We start from the raw sequence: 7,132 nt of genomic DNA, 5'->3' as shown, positions 1-7,132 counted from the left end.
ACGGAAGTCATACACGAAGCCAATACATATTTATTAATTGGCGTGGAAAGAGACAGCACTCATAAATTTTCGTGTACAGCATTTCCGCGTGAAAATCAGTAGGATACACTGATTTCTGATTGTTTCTTCAGAAGATGCATTATGCAGCGTTTTCTGGGACATTTCTTTAATTCTTTTAAGTGAAAATGAGTCATTTTTTGCTCTGCAATTCAGTGACATAACTTCCTTGTCGTCACTGATATACTCAAATGCGTAATAAAACGCCGCAGTTTAAGCAAGTAAATGTGCCATGGCCTCGACAACAATAAGCTGTAACCCAATATTTGATATTTCTACACTTTAACACTGTTCGGATATTCTCAATGAATGAAATTACAATCAGTAGGTACACTTATTCACTAACTGGGTGAAAGTTGGCAATGATCTCATAGTATATGCATTAATATGCATAAGAATGTGTAAGAATGCTTGTTTAGTTATATCCTCGAAACACGGTGTACGCAATTTTATGGTGTCAATGACCTCGTCTCAGTGGCCTGTGGTGGGAAGTATGGCCTGTAGTGGGAGATATGGCATGTTGCGGGGGTATAGCCTGTGGTAGGAGGTATGGCCTGTGGTGGGAGGTATGGCATGTTGCGGGGGGGGGGGTATAGCCTGCGGTAGGAGGTATGGCCTGTGGTAGAGGTATGGCTCTGTGGTGGAAGGTATGGCATGTTGCGGGGGGGGGGGTTATAGCCTGCGGTAGGAGGTATTAGTCCGTGGGCTAGAGGGGGGTCTACGTGCACCCCCCCCCCCCACAGGATAACAAAACCTGTATTTTTCAGAACCCTTGGGATCCCTAGAATACGAAATGGAATTTTAACAGAAAAATATAGGGACGCAATAGCTGTTATGGTCATGTTTTGAAGGGTACCGCAAAATCACGATTTTCCGAGCCAAATGCATTTTCGTCAAATCTGTCTTCTTGTAAGTCATGTGCTGAGCTCATTTTTAACATAACCTCACTTGTTTGGTATCATTAGAAAGGGAATTTATTCTTCTTAAGATGACATATTGCACTATGCAATATCTTCTACAGTTTTTGTCAAATATAACCAAAACTTACCCCTTACCCCAAAATTTAACATTACAAATTACAGAAAATCTCAAATTCTACCAATTTTTAGCTAGGCATAATAAAAAATGCAATGATTTGTCTGAAATCTGTTTTATTTGATACAGGGACATGTCAGAAATATGAAATAGACTTTTAACAGAAAAAATATTGAGAATCTACAGCTGTAACAGTCATATTTTGAAGGGTACTGCAAAATCATAGTGTTGCAGATTTGCATGCATTTTTGTTAAACCTGTCTTCCTATAAGTTATCTGCTGAGCTTGTTTTTGAATATAACCTGGCTTGTTAGGTATCATTAGAAAGATAATTTACTAATCTTTAGAATGACATATTGTAACATGCAATATCTTCTATAGTTTTCATGATATATAACCAAAACTTACCCCATACCCCAAAGTTTACATTGAAAATTTCAGTCATAGCTAAAACCAAATTCTACCATTTTTTTAGCTTGACACAAAAAATCTGACTGTTTTTGCTATTAAATCTATTTTATTTGGTACAGGGACATGTCAGAAATATGAAATAGACTTTTAACAGAAAAAATATTGGGAATCTACATCTGTAACAGTCATATTTTGAAGGGTACCGCAAAATCATAGTGTAGCAGATTTGCATGCATTTTTGTTAAAACTGTCTTCCTATAAGTTATCTGCTGAGGTTGTTTTTGAATATAACCTGGCTTGTTAGGTATCATTAGAAAGATAATTTACTAATCTTTAGAATGACATATTGTAACATGCAATATCTTCTATAGTTTTCATGATATATAACCAAAACTTACCCCATACCCCAAAGTTTACATTGAAAATTTCAGTCATAGCTAAAACCAAATTCTACCATTTTTTTAGCTTGACACAAAAATCTGGCCATTTTTGCTATTAAATCTATTTTATTTGTTACAGGGACATGTCAGAATTATGAAATAGACTTTTAACAGCAAACATATTGAGAATCTACATCTGTAACAGTCATATTTGAAGGGTACCGCAAAATCATAGTGTAGCAGATTTGCATGCATTTTTGTTAAACCTGTCTTTCTATAAGTTATCTGCTGAGCTTGTTTTTGAATATAACCTGGCTTGTTAGGTATCATTAGAAAGATAATTTACTAATCTTCAGAATGACATATTGTAACATGAAATATCTTCTATAGTTTTCATGATATATAACCAAACTTACCCCATACCCCAAAGTTACATTGAAATTTCAGTCATAGCTAAAACCAAATTCTACCATTTTTTTACCTAGACATATAAAATCTGGCCGTTTTTTGCTATTAAATCTATTTTATTTGGTACAGGAACATGTAAGAAATATGAAATAGACTTTAAACAGAAAGAATATTGGGATTCTATGGCTTTAACAGGCATATTCTGTGGAGTACTGCAAAATCACAGCAGTGCAGACTCATATGTGTTTTGTTAACTTTGTCCCATTGTAGGTCATCTGCTGCGCTTATTTTATCACATAACCATGTTTATTTGGTACCTTGAAAAGCTAATTTACTACGTTTAAAATGACATATTGTTATATGCCATATCTTATATAGTTTTCATGGCATATGACGAAACTTACCCCATACCGCAAAGTTTATATCGAAAATTACTTTCGTAGCTATCGTCAAATTCTACCAATTTTCTAGCTAGACATAACAAATAAGGCAATGCTTTATAATGAATCTTTTTATTTGGTATGGGGAATGTCAGAAATATGAAATAGACTTTTAACAGAAAATATATTGGGACTCTACAACTGTAACAGTCATATTTTGAAGGGTCTCGCAAAATCACAGTATTGCCAACTCGCTTGCTTTTTGTTAAATCTGTCTTCTTAAAAGTCATCTGCTGAGCTTGATTGTTGACATAACCTGGCTTGTTAGGTATCAATAGAAAGGTAATTTACTAGTTTTTAAAATGACATATTGTAATATGCAATGTCTTGTTTAGGTTTCATGAAATAGGACCAAAGCTTACCCATACCCCAAGGTTTACACAGCAAATTACTGCAAATCTGAAACTCTACCATTTTTTACAATTTATTAACTTTATATACCAAAGGCAATGCTTGTATGCAATGTATGAAATATGTGTTTTTGTTAATAAAGTATGTTAAAAATATGAAATTAACTTTTAACAGGAACATAATATGATTTTGTAGCCTTTTGGATCATATTTGGAAGGGTACCCAGGTATCAGGGCAAATTTGCCGAAACACATACATTTGCAATATATGGGTTCCCTTCCAAAAATGATCCAAATGGCTACTAAATTGTATCATCTTCCCGTTAAAAGTTAATTTTATACTTGTGACATACTTTTGTAACAAATAAATCAGATTTTAAACAGAATTGCCTTTTGTATTATGTGCAGCAAAAAATGGTAGAATTTAAGATAAGCTGTAATTTGCGATTTGAACTTTTTGGGTATGGGGTAAAGTTTGACCATATTCCAGGAAAACTATGAATGACATTGTATATTACAATACGTCATCTTAAAGAAGAATAAATTTCCCTACTTATGATACCTCACAAGCCAGGTTGTGTCACAAAATAAGTTCAGCAGATGACTTACAAGAAGAAGAATTTAACAAAAAAGGTGCCAGTTTGCGGTACTGCGATTTTGCATTTCCCTTCAAAATATGGCTGTTACAACAATACAGTCCAAATATTTTTTCTGTTAAAAGTCTATTTCATATTTCTGACATGACCCAGTACCATATACTACAGATTTAATACCGAAAAAGAGCTATTTTTATCATGTCTAGCTAAAAATTCACGGAATTTGATCACGTTATCTATGACAATACTTTCAATATAAACCTTGGGGTATGGGGTATGTTTTGGTCATATTCCATGAAAACTATACAAGATATTGCCTGTTACAATATGTCATTGTAAAGACTATTTAATTACCTTTTCAATGATACTATACAAACCCGGTTATAATCAATAACAAGCTCATTAGACGACTTATAAGATGACAGATTTAACAAAAACGCATGCGAATCAGGAATACTGAGATTTTGCTGTACCCTTCAAAATACAGCTGTTACAGCTATAGAATCCCAATATTTTTTCTGTTAAAAGTTCATTTCACATTTCTGATATGGCCAAGTACAAAATAAAACAGATTTCATACAAAAAATTGCCTAATTTTTTATGTCTGCGTAAAAAAATTGCTTGAATTTGACATTAGCTATGACAGTAGTTTTCGATGTAAATTTTGGGGTATGGGGTAAGTTTTGGTCATATTTCATAAAAATCTATACAAGATATTGCATGTTACAATATGTCTTTTTAAAGATTAGTAAATAATCTTACTAATGATACCTAACAAGCCAGGTTATATTCAAAAACAAGCTTAGCAGTTGACTTAAAAGACGATAGATTCAACAAAAATGAACGCAAGGCAGGAATACTGAGATTTTGCGGTACCCTTCAAAATTTGACTGTTACAACTACAGAATTCCAATCTTTTTTCTGTTAAAAGTCTATTTTATATTTTTGACATGACCCATTACCGAATGAAATAGATTTCATACAAATAAATGCCGGAATTTATATGTCTAGGTAAAGAAAATGGTAGAATTTGATTTTAGCTATGACTGAAATTTTCAATGTAAACTTTGGGGTATGGGGTAAGTTTTGGTTATATATCATGAAAACTATAGAAGATATTGCATGTTACAATATGTCATTCTAACGATTAGTAAATTATCTTTCTAATGATACCTAACAAGCCAGGTTATATTCAAAAACAACCTCAGCAGATAACTTATAAGAAGACAGTTTTAACAAAAATGCATGCAAATCTGCTACACTATGATTTTGCGGTACCCTTCAAAATATGACTGTTACAGATGTAGATTCTCAATATTTTTGCTGTTAAAAGTCTATTTCATATTTCTGACATGTCCCTGTAACAAATAAAATAGATTTAATAGCAAAAATGGCCAGATTTTTGTGTCAAGCTAAAAAAATGGTAGAATTTGGTTTTAGCTATGACTGAAATTTTCAATGTAATCTTTGGGGTATGGGGTAAGTTTTTGTTATATATCATGAAAACTATAGAAGATATTGCATGTTACAATATGTCATTCTAAAGATTAGTAAATTATCTTTCTAATGATACCTAACAAGCCAGGTTATATTCAAAAACAAGCTCAGCAGATAACTTATAAGAAGACAGTTTTAACAAAAATGCATGCAAATCTGCTACACTATGATTTTGCGGTACCCTTCAAAATATGACTGTTACAGATGTAGATTCTCAATATTTTTGCTGTTAAAAGTCTATTTCATAATTCTGACATGTACCTGTAACAAATAGAATAGATTTAATAGCAAAAATGGCCAGATTTTTTGTGTCAAACTAAAAAATGGTAGAATTTGGTTTTAGCTATGACTGAAATTTTCAATGTAAACTTTGGGTATGGGGTAAGTTTTGGTTATATATCATGAAAACTATAGAAGATATTGCATGTTACAATATGTCATTCTAACGATTAGTAAATTATCTTTCTAATGATACCTAACAAGCCAGGTTATATTCAAAAACAACCTCAGCAGATAACTTATAGGAAGACAGTTTTAACAAAAATGCATGCAAATCTGCAACACTATGATTTTGCGGTACCCTTCAAAATATGACTGTTACAGCTGTAGATTCTCAATATTTTTTCTGTTAAAAGTCTATTTCATATTTCTGACATGTCCCTGTATCAAATAAAACAGATTTCAGACAAATCATTTCATTTTTATTATGCCTAGCTAAAAAATTGGTAGAATTTGAGATTTTCTGTAATTTGTAATGTTAAATTTTGGGGTAAGGGGTAAGTTTTGGTTATATTTGACAAAAACTGTAGAAGATATTGCATAGTGCAATATGTCATCTTAAAGAAGAATAAATTCCCTTTCTAATGATACCAAACAAGTGAGGTTATGTTAAAAAATGAGCTCAGCACATGACTTACAAGAAGACAGATTTGACGAAAATGCATTTGGCTTGGAAAATCGTGATTTTGCGGTACCCTTCAAAACATGACCATAACAGCTATTGCGTCCCTATATTTTTTCTGTTAAAATTCCATTTCGTATTCTAGGGATCCCAAGGGTTCTGAAAAATACAGGTTTGTTATCCTGTGGGGGGGGGGTGCACGTAGACCCCCTCTAGCCCACGGACTATATGGCCTGTGGGGGGAGGTATGGCCTATGGTGGAGCGTATGTACGCAAGTTCACAAATTTACATATTTTACCTTGTGGCAGGACCTCTCATTACTTTTCCACATTGTTGATGTCCACACACGGCATGTTCTCTAGGACTCTCATAGTCAGTAAACACATATAACATAAGTCACATAAAGAGCTCGATAGCTAATAATGCTACTACTGTATGACTAAAGTAATTTTGATAAGCTTAAGTACTTTTAAACAATCGTAAAATTTCATCCGCTATGCTATTTATTACGGTTTCAACAGGGTGCATGTTTCCCTTTAAATATGTGATATTCTGTGCTACATAGTAGTTTCAAGGAATGTTACAAATGAAAATATTTTTGATGTTTTATTTGGGGACATGATTGTTTTAATTCATGAACAATGATAATGGTAAAGCATGCGACAAAAGAGGGAGACCATTCTTAGAAACGTGCTCTTTTATTGGCTAATTGACTAGCTCATCGTCTACAAAAGCAAATGCAAAAACTACTGGGAAACGAGCATGTAACATATTAACAAGATGTAACTTTTATTCCTCTGCCTTATAATTGTTTCTGGTTAAGTCACCGGCTTCTGCTACTCCAAACGGAGTGGATGAGGTCGCTTGGCCTTTAGCAGATTCGTCATCCAACACATCATCTACGGAATGAAGTGGGAAATTTCATGCGTTATAGAAATACACATGGCATTTCGAATGTATCAATGTCTTATCTCAGAATCAACCAAATTGCGAACATAATACATCGCATGCGTGGAGATATCGAACTTTATAAATGGAGTTTGAAGTTCAAAACTT

This window comes from Ptychodera flava, chromosome 11 (genome assembly GCF_041260155.1).
Source record: "Ptychodera flava strain L36383 chromosome 11, AS_Pfla_20210202, whole genome shotgun sequence".
NCBI classification, from domain to species: Eukaryota; Metazoa; Hemichordata; class Enteropneusta; family Ptychoderidae; genus Ptychodera; species Ptychodera flava.
This window is presented reverse-complemented; position numbering follows the sequence as displayed.